At 43.7% G+C, this 26,133-nt stretch overlaps 1 protein-coding gene across 6 annotated transcripts in view; it reads left to right on the top strand.

Moving 5' to 3' along the window:
* The window catches only part of Pkig (cAMP-dependent protein kinase inhibitor gamma), an 85,042-nt gene that overhangs the window by 33,324 nt on the left and 25,585 nt on the right, over window positions 1-26,133 (top strand). For 3 of the 6 annotated variants that reach the window (XM_047538689.1, XM_047538694.1, XM_047538695.1), the window contains exons 1-2: window positions 16,056-16,211; window positions 25,919-25,988. The gene's annotated coding sequence lies outside the window, so the exon portion shown is untranslated. Of the gene's footprint in view, window positions 1-16,055; window positions 16,212-25,918; window positions 25,989-26,133 lie in introns of those variants that run through there. The other 3 variants (XM_047538690.1, XM_047538692.1, XM_047538693.1) reach the window with 1 other exon arrangement.

The following is a 26,133-nucleotide window of genomic DNA, read 5'->3' as shown; positions in this document are numbered from 1 at the left end:
CTTTTATGGACTGTTAACGTTGTTCTTGATCTTTTATTTTGTGGTGCTGAAATCCACTGGGTATGTAGTGATCATCAAGTTGCCAGGAGCAATACAGTCAGTAGCAGGAAATGAAAAGAAAGTTCTGGGGTTTCTCCATTTTTGTGATTGTCTCATCACAGCTTCTAGAAGGAGAGTTCTCCTGGCTCAGGTGCTCAGAGGCTGCTCAAGGAACTTCTTCCTTACAGAATCCTGTCTCACCTCTGTACCATCTGCATCTCAATTTTATAAAAATCTTATTTTTTCCTCACCTGCTTTCTTTTTCCCAGACCTGCTTTGCTCTTTCCCCCTCCTTTCCTTCCGTGGTCCTCAGCCTGTCTTAGCTTTTCCTGCCATCCAAAGCTTGCCTCAGGGCTGAGGTGCCCGAGCAGAGCTTAGAGCTCGTTTCCTCCCACTTTTAGATGCAGCTTCAAAGGCTTCTCGGCTCACTGCCCATCGAGGTCTCTGTCCAGCGTGTTCTTTGTGGGCACCTTCCAAAGTCAGGCACAGGTGTGGGGGCGGGTGGCAGCACACCTCTGGGCCAGCCCTGGGGAGTGGGCTAGGAGCAGAACCCTGGAAACTCTTCCTGCCTGAAGAGCCAAACAATGTGTTGATATTTTAATTGTTTCCATTTTTTTTTCTCAATTATAAATAGATCTGCTATAAATGTCAGAATGCACACATATTTGTATGCTTGGTGTGTATTGCCAAAGAACTTAAAAATAACTTTTGATATCTTTTCCTTTTGTAGAAGTAATATACATTATAAAATAATGCTTTATAACAAAAATTGAAATACCAATAAGAAGATTAAAAATTACTTATAGTGTCATTACTCTGAGACATGACTAATTCTTCCATTCTTTTCTAAATGCAAAATTAACAGGAGCCAGGTTGGTGTAGTGGTGCACACCTGTAATCCCAGTGACTCAGGACGCTGAGGCAGGAGGATTACAAGCTCCAGGCCATCTTTGGCAATTTAGTGAGACCTTATCTCAAAATCAAAAAATAAAAAGGGCTGGGAATGTAGCTCAGTGGTAACACACCCCTCAGCAGTTCACTCCCCTGTACCCCAAACACACACACACACATATACACACCAACCCACAGTTTAGATCTTATTAATAAAATGAGACTTTTTATCCTGTCAGATATTCTGTAGCATCACTTATGGTGACTGTATAATATTCCATCCTGTACATCTACCAGAGTTCAATTATCTACTTCCTGATTGTTGGCTTTTAGGATTATTTGCAATTTCTCACTATTCTACACATTGCTGCAGTGAACAGCTTCGAGTCAAGTCTTTGCACACATATCCAGAATGATTTCTTTAGGATAAAGTATTAGAAACGAAGTGACTGGGCCAAAACACACAACGACTTTTTTAAATTAACAAACTCTATTTTATAAACCTGTTTTAGTTTCACAGCAAAATTGAACAGAAAGCATAGAGACTTCAGAACCATACACTCCCAGAGCATTTGCATTTTTAAGGATTTCAGTATGAATTGTCAAATTGTGCTTTAAGAATGTTGAATCATTTTCCATTCTCACCTACATTTTTCCATATCTCCACAATACTGGGTGTTATTATTTAAAAGAAATCTTTGTTAAGGCCCATTTAAAGCAGAATACCTATTCCAGTCATCATTAGACCGAATTTTCATTCTTCTGAAATCTGTATTTATATTACTCATCCCATTATTATTTATAGTGGTTAGTGATAGCAAAGTTCCACAACCTTCTCTTCCTTAGAAATATAACAAAACCCATAAAAGTAGCACATACACATGCAGAAACATGCAGATAGGACAGAAAAATACAAAGATAAAAGTAGAAGGAATTGCCAAGCTTTTCTCCCTCACTTCCTCCCCTGCTGTGAGGCTGGAAATCTGATTGTTTTCCAGATCTCAAGCACATTCTTTCTTCCCTTGCTTTGCTCCAAGATGCAGGCCTCACATAGCAGAGGAGGAAGTGAGGGAGAACAGCATGGCGATCCCCACAAGGAACCAGCAAGAGAAAGGAGCTGCCACAAATCCCAACGTCAGGTGTCTGAGGTCCAGAAAGCCGGCAAGGGGCCTAGACTGGAGAGTGAATCTGAGCAGAGTCACTCGAGATGCCAAGAGATGTGCAGAAACCCTAAAGAGTGACAGGGACGCAGTATGCACCAAGAAAATAAGAAGCAGAAGTTGTCAGGACAGTGAAGATATTTAGCAAAGAAATTTAAAGAGGGAAAAATATAATCAAGTTAGTTTAGTGATAAATGTTTAGTATAATTTTTGATACCAGTATAAAAGTGAATTCTGTAAATAATGATATGGGTGTGTTTATGGGAAGAAAGCTCAGAATTTTCAGGCTCTGGTTTGTCTTTCGAACCCTGCATGGGGTCCACAGCTCTGGTTTGTCTTTAGAACCCTGCATGGGGTCCACAAGGGGCACTGCTGGCCAGTACCTGAGTCACACCAGTTTATGTCTGCAGCAGGTGGGTGAGCACGTTTCCTCTGTGTTGCAGAATAAAGCCCTGCTCCCTGAAAAATAAGCAGAAGGGAGGTCCCAGGAAGGAGGTCCTCCAAAAGAGATCCCAAGAAGAGGTTGTCAGCTTTGCTGATGATTTGGAGATCCCAGAAATCCAGACTTTTATTATTTTCATGTCTCCTTGGCACATGTGTATGTGCGCACACATGCACACGCTTGCTCGCTCTCTCCCTCTCTCCTTTTTTTTTTTTTTTTTTTTTTAGGTGATGGTACAGGGGATTAAACCCAGCACTGGGAGAGTGTTTTACCACTGAGCTACATACACCCCTAACCCCTTTTTAAGTTTTTGAGACAGGGCCTTGCTAAGTTGCCCAGACTGGCCTCAAACTTTCAATCCTCTTGAGAAACTGGAATTACTGGATTGTGCTGCTATGCCTGGCTATCCCTTCTTCTATAACTTACAGTTTTCCTCTGGAATTCAGTTCTTCTTTCTGTATTGTGCAGAGCTACTTAACTCCCAACTTTTATTTGTTATTTTTTGCATGCTCAACCAAAAAAAGGCAGTCAGCAGCCAAAAGTGCCGTCCATTTGACAGGAGCTTCTCTGTTTAAGGCAGATAGGATTATGAAGAACTTTTTGTTTGTATATGTTTGAAGATGTTTTAACATCTTCTCAGATTTCACAAAACCATCTTAAGAAATTCTGCCTATATTTTTATTAAAAATATCCTTCACTGTGAACATTGGCCTTTACAATGGAGCAGAACCTATATGCACATTGGAGATCTCGTTCTTACATAGAACAAAAGAGGAGGAACATTTTTATTTTGAGATTTACTAAACTGGTTTCCATTACTGTTCCCTAAATTGTTTCCTCCTTTGCTTAAGTTCCTTCATCTTCTTTTTTTCAAAAGAGTAATATCTTTATTTTACTTTTTATCGTACTGGGCATTAAATCCAGGGCCTTTCCCTTGCTAGGTAGGTAGTTCACCACTGAGCCATATCCTCAGCCCTTTTTGTTCTGTTTTGAGATAGTGTCTCATTAAGTTGTCTGTGCTAGCCCTTGAACATGTGATCCTCCTGTCTCAGCCTCCTGAGAAGCTGGGATTACAGGCATATACCACATGTCTGCCTATGGTTATCTTTATTTTTGGTGCATATGACACTAATGTGCATGTTATTAAAATTAGGGTAGCATGGACGTACACAATTTAGTTGATGAAACAATCTCTCTAATCCCACTGCTCAGAGATATTCTCTATTGGTGATTTGGTGTATTGAGACCCTCCTAGGGATTTAAGTGCATCAACATTTACAATAAAATATGTACTATGAGTCAGGCATGAGCACTCTTTCAGTAAGGTCTCACAGAGTCTCTGAGGAGGCTACTATTTTACCAAAATGTAAGCTTGAGGCTTCTGGTTAACTGGTGACTTGATTAAACATATTGTTCATATTTACTATTATAAGCAATATGGAAAAAGTAAGGTGTATCTAACTGTGTGCTCTTATTTGATTATCTCTGTGACAAATTTCCACAGCTAAAATTGCTTCATCAAAAAGTGTGCACATTTGAAGTTTTTGATTCATTTCAAGAAAGATATTTAGGAGCATGGGCTTTATAGTCAAGCACACTACTGTTTTTTTCCCAGCGGCCACTTACTGGCCACTCACTAAATTTAAACTGTGTCTGTTTGTCCAGCTCTAAAATGGAACAACAGCTGGACGCAGTGGTGCACACCTGTAATCACTGGCAGAGGCAGGAAGATTGCTCTTGAGGCCAGCCTTGGCAATTTAGCAAGACCCTGTCTCTCAAAATAAATTTTAAAAGGGCTGGGTGTGTAGATCAATGGTAGAATGTCCCTGGGTTCAATCCCCAGGACCAACAAAACATGAAATGAAATGGGATACTAGCAGAAACCTCATGTAGCCGCAGGGATTAAATGAGATGATGCATGCAGTCTCCTTGGCTAGTGTCCAGTACATAGGAAGAACACTCTCTGCTCTTACGAGTTGACATTTTAATGTGAGATGAGGAGGTAGTGGTGAGATACTGGCAGTAAATGAATGAACAAGAAAATTGGCAGTGTTACACAGACAAAGTGATGCAACAGGTGGATGGATGGGTGGGTTAGAGAAGTCCTTCTGAAGACGTGATATTTTATCTAATGTCTGAACAATAAGGGTATCTTATATTCCTAGAATTTCTAGAAATAGAATCATGAGACCAAAGGTTACATACTGGGCTGGGGATTGTAGCTCAGGGTTGAGCATTTGCCCACCATGTGTGAGGCCCTGGGTTCCATCCCCAGTACCAAAAGAGATAGTAATTGTGGTCGCTGGGGAATATAGCTCAGTATGTTATAGGCAGGGGTGTCTAGTTGGGGTCTAGATTCTTGGTGTCCTGAACAAAGAATTGAGCAAGGTACATAGAAACCACAGGCCAAGTACAGACTTCTTGAAGGAGAAGGTAAAAGTAGTACTCTAGAGGGTAGAGCAGAATGGCCAGAGAGAGACAGAGGCTCGAGGCTTCCATGTCTGGAAATCAGTGTTTTCTTTGCTGAGCTGAGGCATTCACTTCACTATACAGACTGATTGAAGACCTTATCCCATTGGCTCCCTTTGCTTACCTTAAGATAGCAGTTTAGAATAGAATAGTGTCCAATTTCCCCCTTTGGTTACTTTAGAAATTTAATTAGAATACTGTCCATTTTACTCCCCTTGGTTGTGTTAGAATACTGAGCCTGTTGAGAGCATTATCATGGAATAAGTCCTCAGTGGTGGCAGTTGTCATGGTAATGAGACTTTTTGTAAACAGGGACAGGATGACTCATCTCCCTGTCTTGTCCTCCAGTGGCATTTCCCTGTACCTTCCCTCTGCCATCTTGGCATCCCTGAATTCCTACCTAAAAAATGGTAGTGTGTGTGCTTTGCGTGTCCAAGCCCTGGGTTCAATTCCCAGACTACCCTTTCATTGTATTAATTTATTTATTTAGGTCAGTACAGTACTGGCAAGCTGACCTGCAGAAGACTTTTAAATCATTTCCATTCCCTCTGAGTATGTGTAGACATGCTGCTTTCCTTCACCCTCACTGGCACTATTCTATAAAAGGTAAGGTCATGGAAAGATTGCCTTAGGGACCTTTCCATTGTCTTCATCATAATGAGCCCTATTAGCAAGGAGAAAGAGCAGAAAACAAGGCAGTGCTTAGAGGAGTCCCTCTGCTCCCTCTCCCTAGACCAGTGGCCCAGCATCTCAGCATCACCGGGACACTAACCACCTTGCTCCGCACTCGCTGGCCGTGCTCTCTGTGTCCACACTGTGTGACAGGGCTGCAGACCTGCAGTGTTTAGCCAGCCTTTGTGCTGGTTACCGACGATTTTTTTCTCTTTAGAATTAGTCAGTGCCTGAGTGTGCCTGATACTGCTTCGCTATGAAAACAAGGCAGCTTTTAGAGGTGGACTGGTTTTTCCAAACAAATTCATTGGCAAGGTTCTACCACCTTTAGTGAGTTAAGACCAAATAGGCCTGCACATCTGTTGGGCCTGGTCTAGCCCTTCGGTGTGGCATGCAGTGAGGGCAGGGGACACTGTTCAGCCCATGCACTCCAACTGCTTCTGCCCTGGGATCCATGGGTGATGAGGCTTGTGCTGTTCGTGTGGAACGCGTGCCTGATTCCGTATTGTCTGTGGATCTTTTGAGCGACGTTTATCATCCCCCGTAAGCTGTGCCATAGGAACATTCTCGGTGTGGGTCCTGAGCAGGCGCAGCCTCATTACAGCTCAGTACGTGTTGAATTACAGACTCAACTCAGGTACTGTTTTGTTCATTTATGGAATAGTTGTATATTTTTAAAGAATATACGTGTATCAGAATTTAATTTCTGATTGAAACCTTAAAGAAAATACGTAGTTCAAACGCGTAGCTAAATGGATTCAAAGTCACATGCTTTTAAAATGTGATTTCTTTTTATAATCTTTTAAAACTCAGCAGCTTAAATAAAACATCCCGAGGGCAACATGTGTTAGCGAGGGGCCCGGGGGTGGCGTGGGGAGGGAATGTGTTTGGTGAAATTGTCCAGGAGCAAAGCAGCGCTCACTTGAAGCCCAGAGATTTGTCATCCAAATATGTGCAGATTGCTGGTGCTATAAATAGTCTGAACTCAAGTAAACAGCCTCTTCCCCCTGGCTGCTGCTTGGCTTGTGCACATGCAGAACCTGCTGGAGCACCATCCCCACCAGGCTTAAGGGGCTTGTGCCCAAATCTTGGGCCCATCCTCTTCCAGGCAGAGCAGCCAACTGGCGAAGACTTGAGCGACCGGGGGTCAGGTGTTCCCCTCTTTCGTTTCCCATTTTTGGTTCCCCCTCCTGCCCAGCTGCTTGTAGAGCTTTATGAACCCGCCTCTGCGCTACAGCAGTGCCGAGCTCAGATTCCTGGCAACCATTAACAGCCTGGGGCCACGTGACTGTTGACTGAAGTAGATTTAGGAGGCACAGACGTCGTCTTTTCAGGGCAGGAGCACGCATGGCTCGTTTCTTTCTTTTGAAGCCAAAAAGAGGGGCACTGGTTGTGGGAACCTCCGCGGGCTGCCTGTGCCAGCAGCCGGTGTGCTGGATGCCAGGCAGCCGGCTGCTGACATTTACAGAGCCCCTTTGAGCACTTGGGCAAAATGCTGACAGAGCAACTGAGGACATTCCTTGGTTTATTACTAGATTTCCTTTGGAAAAAATAACTGTGTGCATGTGTGTCCCCCTCCATTCCTGCTTCAGCTCCATTCACTTACAGTGAGTCTTGTGTCAAAGGGCCTCTAGGAGGTTATGAATAATTGGATGTTTTGTGTTGAGGGGACAGATGATAAGGGTCAGTAGAAGGAATACTGGACCGAGGATCAGGAAGCCTGGATTGGGCAGGTTACCTGACTTTTCTTTGGTTTCTTGATTTGTCAAGTGAGGATAGTCCTATTTCTCCTGTTTGGTGGGATTGATGAGAAAATTCAAAAGTGCTTTTGGGACTATACCAAGCTAGTGGAATGTGGGTAGTGGAGAGGGCTGGCAAGCTGGTCTCCTGGGCCTGGCCACCTACTCTGTGAAGTAAGCACATGCTAATGTCGCTCAGCCTCCATCTCTGTATCTGTAAAGTGGGAATGACAGTACCGGCCTTGCAAGAGTGTTATAAGGGATTAGAAATGACATGTGAAGTACTGACGTGACACCTGATAGTAAGTGGCAGAAGCAGCAATTATTACACTTAGCGTGGAGATACTCAGGGGATTCAGGATTCGGAAGAAACATTCAGATCGTAAATGTTGGAATCAGCAAAAAAAAAGCCCTTATAAAAGCTGATCGTAATAACTGATGATAATAGGGAAGCTTTAAAAATCCAAGGAATACATGAACATGATTTGTAAACAAAAACTAAAAAACAAAAAAAACCACCTATGAGTCCAGCTCCAGGCCTCGGTCTCCTCCTTACCCGCCTCCACCCTGAGGCAGCCAGTTATGTGTCTGCTTTTACTTCTTTGAAAGGTTCCTCCCTTTCTCTAAATTACACTACCTCCCTTTATTTGCAGCGCTGTGGATGGAACCTAGGGCTTCACGATGGGGCAGACAAGTGCTACATCCAGTCCTCCCCAATTTTTTTTCTTTTGCATTAACTATATTATCATCAGACATAAAATCATTAAAAACCCTTTATTACTAGCAAAGGTCTCCAATTAGCTTAAATATTGTTTTGTTCCAGTTAGATCCAAACAAGGACTATACATTTCTATACACATCTTTCTTTTTTCCTTCTCTTTTTTTTTTGAGACAGGGTCTCACTAAATTACCCAAGCTGGCCTCAAACTTGTCATCCTCCAGCCTCAGCCTCCCAAGTAGCTGGGATTACAAGTGTGTGCCACCATGCTTGGTGATACTGCTCTTTCTTTACTTGTCAGTTTCAGACATTATCTGCGACATGTGAGGCTTTGGCTTTTTATAAATGTACAGCCACGCTCACTGTCTCCTTTCCCTTTTCTCCCAGTTTCACAGTTTCCAGTTAAATTAGCATGCAGTGTTTTACAGTGTTACGACATTGCAAATATTATTTACTGTGGAGTCAGTAACATACTAATTACTTCTCTGTGCTTTATGTGTGTTTTTCTTGGCCTTCGCAGTGCTTATTCTAACAAGCTCGGTTTCCTTTCTCCTTGCCGCTCAGTCTTTTCACTCTTTCCCTTAGACTTCCGATAGCGTTTCATCAACCCTGGATCTGGAGAGGCAGTCAGTTCTTTCTCCTGGAGCCTGCTTGTCCTCCTGCTCTAATTAGACTGCTCCTTTCCAGGCCTGTGGCCCAGCTCAGCTCCCAGAGTCGTTCTGCACCCCTGGGCATTCCTTGCATCTTCCTCTGGTTGCACCTGGGTTCTTCCGGTCCTGCTCTCTGAGGCTGAACCCTCATGGAAGTGAAGCATGTTCTTCAGGTGCTCTGAGATGCAGTGCCCGGCGGCCCTCTCGTTCTCAGTCCCTGCATGTCTGCAGTGTCCTTGTCCTTATCTTGCCTAGTTGAGTACAGAATTCTTTCTTTTCTTGGTACTGGGGATTGAACCCAGGGCACTGAACCAGAGCCTCATCCCCAGCCCTTTTTTATATTTTAGTTTGAGACAGGTCTCACTCAGTTGCAGAGGCTGGCTTTGAACTTGTGATCCTCCTGCTTCAGCCTCCTGAGCCACAGGGATTACAGGTGTGCCCTGCTTAAGTATAGAATTCTGAGTTCCACACATTTTCTTTTGAACTTTCCTCGTGGAAAGCATTGCTCTGTTGTCTTCAGGCTCAGTTACTGGGAAGAAGTTGAACATTCCGATTCTTTACTTTTGAAACTACTTGCTTCTCTGGAAACTTAGGATTTTTTTTTTTTTTTTTCTTCTGAAATCTGCACAGTTAGGATTTAGACTTTTCAGTTTGAGAAATTAGGTCTTCCTTCACTCTTTCCTCATGAGTTCTTCGATAATTTTCTATTGTCCCCTCTTCTCCCTGGAATTCCTTTTCAGTGTCACGTTGAACTTCCTCCACTGTTGCTCTATATCAAGATCCTTATAACTCTGAGTACTTTTCCCCTATATTGTGGAAGATTTCCTTTTCTTATTTCCCAGTTCTTCTACTGGCTTGTTAATTTCAGTTTTCATATTGTTAATTCCCAGGATCTCATTTTTGAAGCAATCTGTTTGTACTTCTGGAAACTGTTAGGATTTTTTCTTTTTGAAATCTGCGCAATTAGGAGATAATGTCTTCAGAATCTCTAAAGACATGAGAGTTTTTTTAAGCTTCTCATTTGTCCAAATTTTCTTTTCCTTCATGGAGACTGTTTTCTATCAGTTCAGTCTTGGTCGTGCTGGTGATTTTCTTCAGATGTCCTGTGATACATTCTTTTGGCCCCTCATAATCAATAATGAAGGAGTCATTTTGGGGGATAGACTCGGTTTCCTGTAGAATTGGTTGCCTACCCCATAGGCCTCTCCCCTGGAAAGCTGCTGGAAGCCCTCTCTATCCTGTGGTAGGGGACATGAGCCGGGCCAGCAGTTAGACTGAGGGCCCTTCAGATGTCACAAAAAGGAGGTCTGTCTTGCTAGAAGCACCAGCTCACCCAGGCTTCTCATTCCGTGTATCTGAAGAGCCTTCTGTCTTTGCCTGTGGTTCTGCACAGCTTCCAGCCCTTCTGTGAGCTGCAGGCCCTGTGGGGAGGAGCTGGCTGGCACAGGGCCTTCCGTGGATCCCTTATTTTTCCGTCCCTCTCCTCAGTCCTCTCCCCCACTTCCGCCACCTCCCTAGGGTTCCACACAGCCGTTTGTTTCCCATTTCCAGTGGTGCTTTCCTGACCCAGTGCTGTGAACCTCAGCTTCTGTCATCATGCTGCTATGAACTTTTTCTATCTTGAAGAAATTATTTGAAATGAAACCCCTTCTCTAATGGTCGTCCCCTGGAGGGAAGACCTGATTTGTAGTTTAGAAGATGTGGTGCTTTTTTTTTTTTTTTTTAAAAGTAAACTATTATTTTACCTCAAGCTTGGACTTCTAGGATGTATGTGTGTGCAAGTGTGTGCACGTTTAGAAGATGATTATGGAGTCTGCTGTTCTGTGCCCGATTTTATTCTAGGCACTTAGACTAAACATATCAGAGGACCAGGGAGACAGGTCGACTTGTGGAGCTCATAGTCTGGTGAGCATGTGCCTATAGTACGTATGCTAAGGGTTATCGGAGGAGACACAGAGGTGCCAGGAGACAGCAAGCATAGGGAGCTAAGAGTCTCAGAGAGGCCTCACTAAGTGACACCTGATCTGAGATCTGATTAACCTAAACAAGAGGGAAAGGCTGATCAGATTCAAATTTCAATGTGCAGTGGCAAATGAGAACCTCAAACCTATAGAAGGCCTTCCAACTATTAGGGTACCAGGCTATGCGGCCTTAGGAAAGTCCCTTGCTTTCTCTGGGCTGTCATTCCTCAATCTAAAAGGAGGAGACTACCCTGTTTTAGTCAGCTTTTTTGCTACTGTGACTAAAGGACTGACCAGAACAATTTTAAAGAAGGAAAAGTTTATTTGAGGGCTCACAGTTTCAGAGGCCTTAGTTCATAGAAGGCTGACTCCATTCCTCAGGGCTCCAGGTGAGGGAGGACATCACAGTGGAAGAGTGTGGCAGAGGGAAACAGCTCACAGGTTGATCAGAAAGCAGAAGAGACTCCACTTGCCAGATACAAAATATAAAACCCAAAGCCACGCCCCCTAATGCCCCACCCCTCCAGCCACACCCCCACCTGCCCTCAGTTACCATTCAGTTAATCCCATCAGGTGATTAATTCACTGATTGGCTTAAGGCTTTCATAACCCAATCATTTCTTCTCTGAATCTTCCTGCATTGTCTTACACGTGAGCTTTTGGGGGACACCTCACATCCAAACCATGACATACATGTTCCTTTTAGTTGTACTAATCAAAGACTTTCCGATTGTGTAGAATTAGCTCAAGTGGCAGTCTGTCTCTCCAGCAGTTGCCCCAATCTGAAGCCTGTCTCTAATTGGAGGGAAACGGTTCCATCAAAGGCTAAGAGGTCAGGGTGGAACGGTGTGGATCCGTTTTCTAGGAGCATGCTCACTGGGTCAGGCTTCCCTTCTCCTGCCAGCTGTCCCTCCTGCTTACCTCACCTGCTGTCTGTTGGACACACTGCATTAGCAGTTCAGAGGGGACCAGGAAGTGGAGCCTTAGAACATCATATCCCAAAGAAAAAGCAGCCAGGTAAACTCCAAAACCCAAATGAACTTATCGAACATGTCTGTGTCATCTTTAGTGGGGTCGACTGTCTCCCTCTCCCCCTCCAGAAACTTGACTTTCAAGTTTCTGATTTCAAAACACTATTTTGAGTGTAAGTGTGGTTCCTTCTCTAGAGCTGCACACTAGGAAGTGACCCAATTTATGTGGGTGGTGAAATGATGCATGATTTTCATTCCTTTTTTACTATTCTGTAGTTTCTTTTTTCTTTTTTCTTTTTCTTTTTTTTTTTTGCAATAAGCAATTATGATTGCAAATAGAAAAATAATTGGAAAAGATAAAAAATATTTATTTATAAATCTCAATATTCTTTTCAATTGTCTAGGAAAAGCGTGGGCTTCCTAGCTTTCTGGCATAGTGGCTAAGTGAGTTTGAAATGTCACAACTATAACCTGCCTTCGATAGCGTGAAGAGCTGATTGCATTTTACAATGGCCTCCTGGACTAGGAGAGTGGGTAGCCGTAGCCAGAATTTATTCACTCATCCATTCCTTTCAAGAGATACCACCAGTTCCTAGCTGCAAGTGATTCAGCTAATCTGTACCTGGACTGTCCTCATGTGTCAACGGAGGTAACAATGGACCTCCCTCATGGGAGCCTATGGAGATTAGGTGAGGTCATATAAAAAAAAATTTTTTTTTTTTTTTACTGATTGATCTTTACTTAAAAAAAAAAATTTTTTTTTTTTTTTGTTTTATTTGCAGGTGAACACAGTACCTTTATTTTATTTGTATGTGGTGCTGAGGATTAAACCCAGGGCCTCACACATGCTAGGAGAGCGCTCTACCACTGAGCCACGACCCCAGCCCCCTAAGTGAGGTAATTTATATGAGGCAGTTAGACTGTTACCTGGCATATGTAAACTTTCAGGAAAAGGTTTTTATTTTTGTTTATATATTTCCATGTTAATAAATGTCTCATGTACAAAATACGACTAAATTTAGACATAGATCCTTTCCTTAAGAAGCTCAGTCTAGTAAAGGAATAAGCCCTGCCCAGGAATAAATACGCCTCAGAGGAGAAAAAGATACATTTTCTTAAAAGAGAACAGATACTAAGAAATTCAGAGGAGATACTAAGGAAATTCAGGGGAGGGAGGGAGCCCTTCCAGACTGGGTGCGGGGTGGGCACAGAACTTTGTGATGGAGGGGCTGTCTGAGCTCTCAGACCGGTTGCGCACACGTCGGCAGCCAAAGTTTCCTCTATTTCCTACAGTTCTCAGAAGGAGCCTATGTGGTCTGTGGAACAAGCCGGGGGTCCCTGCTGGGAAGCCCTTTAAGAGACACTAGCCCAAGGGGGTTGGGGATCCAGGCCTGGCCTGCTGCTTATCCTGTGGGCCTTCGTGCAGCATGGGCACACTTCGTGCATCCATCGCCACCACCGTTCAGATGTGAATATTATCCATGGCTCCTGTACCTGATCACCAGCAGGGATTAGATGGCATTTGCAGAGGGCTGAGCAGAGCAAGGGAGGCCCCAGTGCACACAGTGTATCCACTGTCATCAGTTGTGATACAAAATGACTGTGCCCGTGGATGTTGGTGTCCTTAGGGTCCTCTCCTCACGCATTCTGACACAGATGTAGAATTATTCAAGCTGCAAGGCAAGTGTTACAAAGTACGTGTTGAAGAAAATGATGGCGTTTTATGAATGGGCTCCTTACTATTATTTTTGCCCAGCTAACAAAACATGATTCAAAGCACGGATGGTGATGTCAGCAAACTGACCCATCCCAAGAGCCCAGCTTCCTTTCCTGACGCCCACTCAGGCTTCTGGAATAAAGGCATAGGCAAACAATGGCCCCAGCCTCCAGTCCCTCCAGGCTGAGTGTTGCTTCTGAGAACAGGCCTCACAGCTCTGAGTGGGCTTTTGTTCATTACTCAGCCTGCTGTTCTGCAGAAATAGGGGCCTTTCTTCTGACTCTCCCGAATCCTTGACTTTATTACCGTGTCACATCATCAGGGCAGAGGATGGCGAAACTGAGTCAGAATTAGAAAATAATGTCTTTACCATTAGGATATTGCAGTGTATTTTTCCAAGTGTTTTTGAACTTATAGTATGTGCTGGGCACTTCATCCAAACAGAACCTTCAAGGGTAAATGCTGTTATTCCCATCTTGCATTGCCAGCCAAGGCATAAAGACATTGAACTACTTGCCCAAGGTCATCCACAGCTAGAGGAAGTCCAGGGACCAGCAGGAACTCAGCTCTTTCAGAGCTGCTAACTACTGCTCTCCAGGGATTTTGCACGCTGGTGGTTTTATTCCACCACAGTCCACCAACTTGTTCCAGAACCTTCAGATTGGAAAGCACCCTCCTAATGGAGCCTGTTTGCTTGGACTTTTTCTGATAATCATCAAGACTTTCTGTGAACTAATTAAAATTCTTGTTAAGTTGCACAGTGCCTGCCTTGCCCCTGCCTGTAAAGAGCTGCTTTCCCAATGGAGTCCAAACTTCCCACCCACAAATAGCATTAACCGATCAGATCTGCCCCTTTTGGGGCGAAGCATTTGCAGCCAGAGTTGCTTCAGGCCACTCAGTGTTTTGATAGCAAAGCAAGTAAATGCCCCTTCTGACCTGGTGGCCTGAAGTGTTTCCTTTACCAGGCAGAATAGAGTAGTCATTTCGAGAAGTAGCATTGGCAGGTATGGGGCCTGTGTGCTGACTTAGCCAAGAATGAACAGTCTCCGTTTTTAATGCCAACTTTCTGGTTTTGAGTTGTGTAACCTTGGGCATGTCACTTCTCTGTGTTTCATTTTCCTGTCCAGGAGAGAGTAATAATGCAGCCCCTTCATCCCAGATTCTCCTGGCAGTGTTATGAGAATCAGACAAGATTATGTGCGCAAATGAGAGCTAACATCTATTTAATGCTAAGTATGTACCAAATACTTTCATTTCCCCTTACGTGTATTTTTTAATTCTCACAATCTAGAATGACAGCATTGGTATTGTAGTTTCACAGTTAAGAGAACTGAAGTTTAGGGTGGTAAGTCCCCCAGGACCCAGGTGCACATCTCTGGCTTCTGATTGAGACTCAGGAGCACTGTGTGTGCCTTATGGCTTCCCCTTGCATCCGAGAGAGAGGGTTTGCACGTCTTCATTGTGGAGCACCCTGCAAATGCAAGACGTTATTGTTATCTAACCACTGCTGTTCCTCGTTGATCCCCAAGGATATTTAAGTTCCCTTCCTTGTTCTTGTTTATCTTATCTAGTAGTTTATGCTGCCTCTTTTCATGTCCCCTGGGACTCATTCAGGGAATTCTTTTTTCCCTCCCCTTGGGTACTGGGGATTGAACCCAGGGGCACTCTACCACTGAGCTACATTCCCAGTCCTTTTTAATTTTTTATTTTGAGACAGGGTCTTGCTGAATTGCCAAAGCTGGCCTAGAACTTGGAATCCTTCTGCCCCAGCCTCCTGAGTCCCTGGGATCTACCATGACTGGCTTCATTCAATGAATTCTTTAGGGTTTTCTCCCAGAAAAACTTTTCAGCTTCATCGTAAGGGGGCTTAAAGAGCCAGCAGAGCCAGGCAGCTTGGGCTGATTAGCCTGTGGTCAAAATGCCTTGGGATGCGTTTGTTGATGGGCTCAGCAGTTCATGGTTTTCAGTCGTGGGATTTCAAAAGTTGAGGACACCATGCCATCATTTTACTGATGAAGAAACTGAGGTCCAGAGAGGGAGAGGATTTGCTTGAGGCCATTCATCCAGTTGAGGGTGTGACCAACCCCCAAACCGAGTTCCCCAGACAAAATACCAGTGCTTTCCTAGAGACGTGTCATCTCCCTACTAAAGGACAAACACATGCACTGTGCACATTCCTAGGAAGCTCTGGAGAAATTCAATGACTTGAAGAACTAAGCAGAGAGAAAAACGACAGTTGTGGTGTGAGGTGAAGCTTCCTCTCCAACTGGCATATTATACACCAAAGAAATGAATTAGAACACAACAAAGCAGACGAGATGGCCCCCAGTGGGCAGTGACTAATAAGCAGAGGATTTACACTGAGCCCTGACTGAGTGAGTAGATAGGAAGCCTTTTGTCACTAGGGCCTCAGGGTGGAAAATTGAAGGAAGGATGTTAGGCAAATGTGACCAGCCTGGGATGCGGTTACAGCCCCCTGGTTCATTGTGCAGAGGAAATAGATCTCCCCCGTGGACTGAGAGGTGGAAACTGAGCGAGTGAGTGAAGCGGCTGACATCATCAGGCAGAGCATTGGATTACAGCAAATGGGGACTTAGTTGGCTGGAGACGTGGGAAACACCCACTGAAACCTCGAAGTGCTTTTCATTTAGGAGATACTGGGGAGAGGGCAGCGAGACTCCTGCCTGCACCCTGGGTCTGGATTGCGCCTTCTCAATCCTGGTTTCTTAATTCCACCTCCACTTCTACCTGGGACCTCTGCACTTGGAGGAATTTTGCTCCCGTAAGTAGAGTCGTACTCCCTCCTCTCCCCACCTCCAGGGAGAAGCCGAGCTCTCTGGAGAGCTTGCTTTCCAGCCTGTTGGTCACAAAGGGTCTATTTTTATATTATGATATATGTGAGCTTGCTCTGAAAATTGTAGTTTTCTCGAAACTGCCTGGGGCTAGAGCCACAGCCCCGAGCCTCCCAGATGGACTCTGTTCAGATGCTGGTTTACTTTTTCACCCAAAGAACTTTTGACAGTATCCCAAGCTTAAAAGCAGCAGCTTACCCCAAATATGACAAAGTAAATCCTGCCTCTGAAATTGATGTTTGTAAACTTTAATTTTTTTCTGATTACAAAGGTGTTACAAAACATTGTTCTAGAAATAAATGTCTCTGAAAGTAAAAATTCCCTGGAATCTTCCCTCACAAATATAAAATTGATAAGTTAAATTTTAGATCCAGACTTGGTTAAACTTCTGAAGTCATCTCATCACGTACCACAGTAGCTGTGTGGGAGAACTCCCAAGGTGGAAAGGAGTGGAAACTTTAACTTTGGCTTTGTGATCTTTTATTGCTTCCTTTTTAAAATTTGCTGTTTATGCCTAGAAAATAAACAGAACATGTAAGCCATTAGGCATTCTATTTACTGGTGTCTGTTTTAGGATTTTCAACAAGCAACTCTGTGCAAGGGGTGGGGGGGGGATCCCTGTTGCCCTAGGTCCCTTCCTGGTTGGGGCCCTGAGCTGAGGGTTCTCAGGTGGCTTTAGATGATAATAGGGTGCTGTGGTCCATCTCCCCTGTTAGGAGGTTAGGTATACTTGGAAAGCTGTAGTTAAAGGGGAAAGATCTCAGCTTTGAATAACAAAAAAAAAAAAAGGACTGGGGCATAACTCAGTGGTAGAGCACTTGCTGAGCCTGAGCAAGTACCTGGGTTTGATCCCCATCACCATTAAAATGAAGAGAGAGAGAGCAAGCAGGCAGACTGGCTGCCACACACTAGAACTGTGTGACCCTGGGTGAGCATTTCACAGTCTCTGGACCTCAGTTTCCTCATTTGTGCCAAAATGAGGGGACAGAACTAGATCTTGATGTTTTCAAATTCAGCTTAGAATGACCCATCCGTTTTTCTTTCCCCTTGAAGCAGATCCTTATGGCTTTGAGAACAAAGCTCCCTAGGTTTTCAGTAATCCAGAGTGACTAAAATTTGGCGCCTGTAATTGGCAATTAGAGGAGAAAAAACAGGCAGTATGAAGTTCGTACTGAGTTTTTAATGGTTGTATTCAGGTTTGGTGTTGCCAAAGAGAGGGAAAAGTCTCAGTGGTGTGTGTATGTGTGTGTACACACAAGCATGCACACTTGGATAAAGAGGAGACAGGAAGAATTAACATGACATGAATCACCTAATGTTAGGAGGTGACAGCACCTCCTAAGTGGCGGGTCCTATGTTATGTCCAACCATTTAGACCACACCAGATCCTCTGTATTATCATCCCCTAACCCCACTGACTGGGGCTGAATGTCCACAGTTACGTTCCCATGTTATCTGAACTCCTTCCTAGAGTGTGCCTGAACTGCATTTACATAATAATTTGCCTGACTTTAATTCCCTATGTCTCCACTAGATCACAGGTTCCTTCTCTGTGCGTCTGTCTAGTTTCATCCCTGTGGCCCAGTGCCTCATAGAAAGCCTGGCACATGGGTACAGATGAGGCACAGCTCAGTGTTAATCTAATCGTAGATTTTAATCCTGGATTTTCGTTTGGTAAGAGAGAAGGAGAAAAGGAGGAGAAACCTTTGTTTGCTCCCTGCTGCCTTCTTTAACCTAGACGTGCCACCATGCTGCTGGGGAGGGACACAGAGCCAGGTGCAAACAAAAGTAAGGGTCAGGTCTTGGATTTTGAATTTCCCAGGTGCCAGGTCTTGTGAATTTAAAGGCTCTTTATCATGGTGGGTTTTTTGTTCTGCCAGGGATGGAACCCAGGGCCTGCTCATGCTGGGCAGGCACTCTGCCACTGAGCTACACCCCAGCCAGGGCTCTTTATCTTAAGGCAGTCATAGACCCTAATCTTTGGAGGATATGTTATTTAGAAACTATTTGTTTGAATAAGGTCCTGAGTAGCAGGAGGGGCTCACAGCTCTGTGGCGTATCTTAGAGCTGCAGTCTTCCTAGGGACGAAGCCCACTTAAGATGGACCGTTGCTGCCATGGAACCAGCCATGGACCCTGGCAGCTGGAAGCTGGACCACCCCAGCTCCCTAGGATCGATCTTGAGACTGAATAATCTAGTCATCCTTCTTCCTAAGGTTGTGGTGAGCGCTGATGCCTGAAGGATGGCCCCTGGCCTGGGTGGTCTCTGCCAGAGGCAGGGGTGGACAGATGAGGGTGGCCTTGGTTTCGTGTTCTGTGCTGTCAGAGTCAGTGCTGTAAAGTGCACTTTCCCAACACACACCACCCCAGTGTGAGTTAGGGGCATCTTGGGAGTGGAGACAGGTTGTAGAAGGGACTAACTTGTCCTGAGCACTTACTTGGCTTTTTATCTTCATGAAACATGCCACATACAGGCCTGGGCACCTTGCATATGCTGACTCCTTTAAATCTTAATGCAGTGAGTGAGACATTTTACATGAAGACAGGCACAGAGAGGTGAAGCGTCCTGCCAGCAGCTCATGCTAGCAGCTGACAGAGCTGGGATACCCAGTGAGAGCTGGCTGTCCCTGCCATCCTTGAACTTTCCGCCACACTGGTCTGCCTTCTCTCCATCAGCTCCCTGGAGCTCAGTGTCTCTGCTACAGGAAGAAGGTTGAGCTGGTTTGGGTCTAGGCCTTTGGCGGGTGTGTCCTCCAGCTCATCACCTGGGTGTCATTCCCCTGCCTGGTCTGAAGTGCTGTCTGGTCTGCTGCCTGCCCCTTGAGCCCTGTGGGTCTTTGTGATGCTAGGATTGACTGCTGGCAGTGTCAGATTTTGCAACTAGGGTTCAAGAAGAACTGGGGGAAGAGACCGATAGAAGCTCTCTCCGCCCCACCTCCTGGCTGAGAGATCCTGGACAGATCAGCTCGCCACACAGGTCAGTGGCACGGTCACACATGCTCCAGTGTATACTGTGGATGAAATGGAATAAAGCTCACAGATTAGCACTTAGTTCCAAGGCACAAACATACAGGCTCTGAATTATTGTTTTGCAACGTCCAGAAAGAGAATGCCAGCAGTGTACACATGCATCCGTGCTGGGTCGGAGGGTGGCATTTATGAGAGGAACCGGTTATCCCTGAACTCACCAATTTTGAAACCCCCTGTGAGGGACCCTGGAGCTGCCGTGTTGGCTCCTCATATCCAGCCTCAGGACTGCTTCCTATCACCCACTCCAGCGATGCCGAACTTCAAATCAGCCTGCCAAAAGCAGAAGTGGGTGTTGTTCTCCCTGGACCAGAGGGCCCTGGCCCAGCCACCTAAGAAAGGCTGATGGCAGGTGCCGTGGGTGACGAGAAGCGCTCACCCTGTTAACTCCAAGATGAGCTCACGAGGCGCCAGAAGTGATTCCTGAGTGGAGACAGTGGAAAATCTGGAGTTCCTGGAAGCAGTTTACTAACCCTGACCTGAGGCCCAGCTCACTGTCTGCTGCAGATCCCTCCGCAGGGCCTTCACCCCTTCAAGAAGGGGGGTGTCTTTGGAAGTTGCCATTAGCTGTGATCCTGAGTGACTCTAAATTGCAGGCTAGAATGCGTCTGCCCTTACCCGAGGAAGCCAGCGTTTCCCAACCGTGAAAGCAGCCTTGTTAACGTTCCAAGAAATGACTGGCTTCCGCTCTGCTCTTCAGGACTGAAGGATGGACCTTCAGGGCACAAACGATGTGAAGTATCTGGTGGCTAACGCAGTCCTGTGTCCCAGGGCCCGGCGCCGGTGGTGTTGGGTACTTCCCAGGTGTGCTCTCCGCGGTTCCATGCATGTGTCTCGAGGGCCTCCGGGTACCAAGCGTGGGCTAGAGGAGCCGAGTGACGACAGTGCAGCCTCTAGTCTGGCACAGCTCAAGGTGCATCAGGAAGACAGGTGCCGAGCGAGTGGTGGCCACTACCAGTGAAAAGCAGCACAGAAGAAATATGCAGAGGGCCTGTGAAGGCCAGGCAGGGGCTCCTCCAGTCCCGGAGCTCGGGCACGGAGACTGGCCGCGCTTGGCCCTGGGAATGGCTGCAAGCCACTGCAGCGGCAGAAAGTGCCCACTTCTAGCACCTTCCCCGTGCTTCAGAGCAGTGGAAGGAACTTTTCCTCACAAAATGCAGGGCTCCCATCTGGGAAGGTCCTGAATTCAGAATGCCCAGCCATAGTAAGGAAACAGGAATGGGTGACTTTGGAAGTCTAAAATCACTGCTGGGTTTTCTGTTGGTTTGTTTTTATAACACTTATTGTTTTTTTTTTCCTGATTATAAAATTAGAACATATTCAAGGAAGGAAAGCTAGACAGTACAGAAAAACATACTTAAAATAAATCACCACTCGGTAATTTCACTTCTCTAGTTTTTGCATGAGGGCCTGTCTCCCATCCCCTCACCCACACACTACTGCTGCATTTCAAGTTTAGCTCTAATTTGAATTTCTCCATGGGCAGAGTCCTGCACGTATTTGCATATCCCCAAGGTGCTCATGTTCTGTGCTACAGTCCACTGGGCAAGAGAAAGCACCATCTGTGATTGGTTAGAGGCTGCAACCTCCATTGGTACTTTGCTGCAGTGTGGGTTCATCTGCTGTTATGAAGGGCTGTGGCTCAGTGGGAAGGCACTTGCCTAGCATGTGCAAGGTCCCGCCCCGTTCAGTCTCCAGCACTACAAAGCAAACAAGCAAGAAACTTTGTGCGTTAGGGCTTCACAAGTATGTAGGAATATCAAGGTAAATAAAACTTCTAAGTTGCTCGTAGTCTGATAGAGAAAAGAAGACCCAGCTGACCTTACCACAGTGATAGTGTGCCCCAGGGGAGCTCCAGGAGCTGGGAGAGCCTGCTAAAGGAGAGAAGCAGGAGCATGCGAGCTGCGCCTTCAGTTCGCCTGAGTAAATTTTTCATGTGGTCAGCCAGTATCCATTGGGTACCTGGCATGTGCCAGGGTCTAGGCAAGGTGATAGGTGGATGGCGTGAAATAAAATAGGCCTGGTCCTTCATGGCCCCTCCCTCTACGAAGTTCCCCAGGGTCAATGGCTGTGTAGGACCCTCTGGGTGACAGAGGACCCATAAATGGGTTGTGGTCAAGGGGCTTCCTGGAAGAGGAGGTGCTTAAACCATGTGGAGGAGGCAGCGATGCCAGGAGCTAGCGGAGATGGGGGGATGGGAAGAATAACCCAGCAGGGAGAGGAAAGGGTGACAGGCCTCAGGCAGGAGAGGCCAGGGGGCCAGCTGTGCCAAGGTCTGGGACAGGCTGAGGATCGGGCAGGGCCTGCAGATAGACATGGCCTTTCTGGGGGACATTCGCTGTTGAGAGTCGATTGGAAAGGGGGGGGGGGGCTGCAAATATGCTTCGTGCAACAGGAAGGCCTTAGAACGGGGAGGGGTCGCTACTATTTCAATGGAACATTTGTTATCAAAGAAAGAAAAGATGAATGCAAAGCATCCCACCAGGGAAGCTGAGGTAGCTCTGAGATGGCAGCTGCTGCTAAGGGTCGGAGCTTGCTGCGCATTCTATTCTGCTGCTTTTCTTTTTTTTTTTTTTTTTTCCCTTTCTTTCTCTCTCTTTTATTTCATCATTTCCTTTCCTTTTCCCTTTCATCCAAATAATTTACAAAATATCCCTTTCTCTTATCGGGATTCCTGGCCTCCTGCCATGCAGAAGCCAGAGCATCTGGTGTTCAGAGGACTCTTCCCAGGACGCAGGGTCCCCGGGTGGAGGAGGGAGGGAGCCTTAGACATTAAAGGGGGAAATTTCTTTTTTTTTTTCTAAGTACAGAATTTTTTCCCATTAAAGTCACAAATGCTTAGGAAATAAAGTATGCTTTAATCTGGCTTTTTTAATTTTTAGTTTTGCCTCCAACTTTCAAAACAACAATAGATCTGTTCTATTTTGACCAAAAGAGAAAGTGACAATAATTGCAGCTTACTATCCCATGTGAGAATAAATAGGTAGTTATGGCACTTGGCCACTCTTCTTTCTCTGCTCTAACAGGTTCGTTTCTTTATTATGGTTTGTTTTTATTTCTTTATTAATTTTTCCTTCAAGTAATCTTTGTGTTTCTTGTCATGAGCTAAATAATTTGAAGATGTTCAAAGAAAAAGTTAAAATCTCTCCTCTTTCATCCCCATTTCCATCCTTCTGAGATAGCCAGTGCTGGCGGTTTGCTGTGTATCTTTCCATGCCTGGGCTCCTGGGCTCCTTTTTAAATGACCATAAGGTTTGAGTGTATATGTGGTAATTTGTTTTGTCGAAAATGGGATCATACTTTATCCATTACTTTGTAGCTTTTTTTTTCCCACTAATAATACATCATAAGTAGATATGGATCTAATTCACTCTTTAAATAACTTTAGGCCTATAGAGGGAGAAGTACACTACTGTATATTCCACCATTTCTTTGACAGATATTTATATTACCTGACTGCTGTGGTTGGGATGTGCTCTGCCCTGCCAGAATTCACGTTGACATTTGTCTGCCAATGGAACCTTTCAGAGGAATTAATGTCCTTCTCCAGAGGCTGGGTTTTCATGGGAATGGATTAGTTCTTTCTAGAGCAGGTTGTAATAAAGCAGATCAGCTCCTTTGTCCCCTCCATGTCTTTAGTATTTATCCTCTTCCTGTCTGCTCTCCACCATGAGGCCCTGACCAGAAACTGAGCAGACTCAGAACTATAAGCCAAATTAAACCTCTTTTCTTTATAAATTATTCAGTCTCAGGAATTCTGTGATAGCAGGAGAAAACAGACTAAGACACTTTTTTCCACTAAAAATATTGTTGTATTAAATATCTTTATATTCATATCCTACTCTATTGATAATTTTATTTCCAAAGATTGCATTTTTTTAAACTAGTATTGTTGGGTCAAAGGGTATTTATATTTGACATTGAATAGACAATACCATCCTACTTTGTCAAGAGTCATGGTAACTTATATTCTCCAGTGTTTGAGTACATCTAGTTTCCTAAATCTTTGCCAATGTGAAATATTCTCTCCCTTCTTCCTTCTATTCTCTTCCTTTGCGCTCTCTCTCTCTCTCTCTCTCTCTCTCTCTCTCTCCCCCTCTCTTTCCCTCTTCCTTTCTCTATCTCTGTTGTTTTATTTTATGGCAAGGCCAACTGGGGAAATGGTTTCCCATACTTGCTTATTGTCTAGTGAGGTTGAACATTGTTTCCTGTTAATTGACTACTTCATTTTTCTCTTTTATGAATTCCCTTCACCTGTTTATAGGAGTTATTTGCCTTTTTCTCACTAATTACTTTATATATTTATTTATTAATTATGCCATGTGTGCTGCAGATATTTTTTAACCTATCATTTGCATGTTTTATTGTGAAGGATTACATTTTTATTACAAAATAAGTTAGCTTTATGTTTTTCTCTTCATGGTATCTGGATGTCTTACCTGTTCAGGAGTAACTTTTCTACCTCGAAGTTAAAGAAGTGTCGTCTCAGTATTCTTCTAATACTTTGCTCATTATAATTAATTTAACCCAGAACTTCTAGTTGTTTGGGAATTTGTGTTTATATAGCAGGATGCAGTGGTCCCGCTTTGTTCCAGTTATGTCAGCACCATTTTTTAAATAAACCATCTTTCCCCTTTTGCATTAAAATTTCATGTTTTCATAAATAAGTTTATTTACTTGTACCTATTTCTGTACTTGTTTTCCTAGTTCACAGATCTGTTGGTCCATACTTATGTTAATATATTATCTCTCATTATAATTATAGTAAAATTTTTACTGTCTTGGAAGACAAATCCTCTATTTTTCTTGACTATTTTTTGACCAGTCTTCCGAGAATCTTATTATTCATATGAACTTTAATGTTATGTGCCCCCAAATGTATTGGTTTTCTTACTGAAATCTAATAAAAATTATGTAGTCATTTGGAAAAGATGGACATTTTTTCATAATTAGTTTTTTCCCATTGTGGGGTCAAACCCAGGGCCTAGTACATGCTAGTAAGTGTTTTTCCACTGAGTCACAAGAACTCTCCAACTGATTGGCACTTATGCATTCTATTTCTGTTTTTTGTTTTTAGCTTTAAATTTTTAATTTTATCCTTGGCATATTATCTAAAGTAAAATAACATTTCTATGTTTATCCTGAATCATCAAGGAACTTAAAAGTTTTGACTCTGATCTCTCTTCCATTCTCAATATTATTATCAAAAATTTAATATTGTCAAATTTGGTTTTTTTCCCATTATCTTTGTTTTTTTTATTCAGTACTTTTTTTTTTTCCCCTTGTGGTACTGGGGATTAAACCCAGGGTGTTCTATCACTGAGCTACATCCCCAACCTGTTTTATTTTGTTTTGAGGAAAAGTCTCATGATGTTGCCAAGGCTGGCCTCCAATTTTCTATCCTCTCGCCTCAGCCTCCCAAAAGTAGCTGGCATTATAGGTGTGCACCACTATGTTCAACTTTAATCAGTATGTTTTACAATTTACTAATGTGTTTGCTAATTTCTTTGCTCACTGTTGATTGTAAAGTCTTATTTTCTGTGTTGAGTTTCCTTTTGTTTCTTTTTTTCCTTGCTTCCTTCCTTCCACATATGTGGTGCTGGAGGTTGAGCCTGGGTCTTTCCCATGCTAGAGTCAGTTTCTTTTCTGTTGGAGAATGTTCCTGGGGTTTCTGAATGGTAAACGTGCTCAGTCTTTGTTTGAAAATATCTCTTGATGTGTTAACTGGATATAGAGTTTTACATAAACATTATGTACAATAATTTTGAAAGTTATACATACTTTTTTAAAGTTTTTTAAAATCAAAACAGAAAGAACGTGCAAAGTGAAAATCTTTCATTCCTTTTCCCACAATCTGAGTCTCACATAAAATTTGCTGTTTGCCTTTTTCTTCATATATTAAAAAAAAAAAAATTGTTTTTAATACTAAGGATTGAACCCAGGGATGCTTTACCACTGAGCTACATCCCCAACCCTTTTTTTTCCTTTTTTTTTTTTAGGCAAAAATCTCACTAAGTTGCTTAGGGCCTCACTAAGTTACTTAGGCTGGCCTTTAACTTGGAATCCTCCTGCCTTAGCCCCCTGAGTTGATGGGATTACAGGCATATACCACCATGCCTGGCTATGTTTCCTTTGAAACTTTTAAGGTATAAAGAGTGTATACTTTTAAAAATGTGTATGTACACAAATGCTTCACTTTTCCTAGGCATAAATAATCATTTATATTTTTATTAAAAACAATAATACATGCAATTTTACAATATACTTTTTAACAGTCAAGCATGTACATCTTTCCATGTCAAAAGAATGAAATCTTTCTTCTTTGAAATAACTGTATGGTTTCTCATTGTACTGACACCACAGTTTAACTCCCTGTTAACAGATGTCTAAGTCATGTCTCCTGTTTTTGCTACTACAAATATGTTTCACTTTATTTCCTTTTACTTACATGACTGTATGTATGGTATATCCTGGACATTTGGCCATCTCAGTAGATGTGCGTATTTAATATGTAAATTGATAGTTCAAACTTGTCCTCCCAGAAAGATTATTTCAGTTTATAGCTCTGAGTATGTCTGGATCTAATCTCTCCTTTTCTTCTGGTTCCTTAGAATTTGCACACTGATTAGCCAAGAGTGGAACATTGGAAGAGATGCAGGCAAGAAAAAGAAATTAAACCAGGTGAGTAGTCATGCCACTGTACCATAGCATCACAATTTTTGCCTAAATGCCTTTTTTCTTTTTGAAGAAAGAAAATAAATGGGTATCAAGTGAAATTAGAGAATTTTAGTCTCACAAAGAAAAGGCAGGATGGCTCTTTTCAGAA

This window comes from Sciurus carolinensis, chromosome 2 (genome assembly GCF_902686445.1).
Source record: "Sciurus carolinensis chromosome 2, mSciCar1.2, whole genome shotgun sequence".
Taxonomy (NCBI): Eukaryota; Metazoa; Chordata; class Mammalia; order Rodentia; family Sciuridae; genus Sciurus; species Sciurus carolinensis.
The sequence above is the reverse complement of the archived record's forward strand: the minus strand, read 5'-3'. Positions and strand labels throughout refer to the sequence as shown.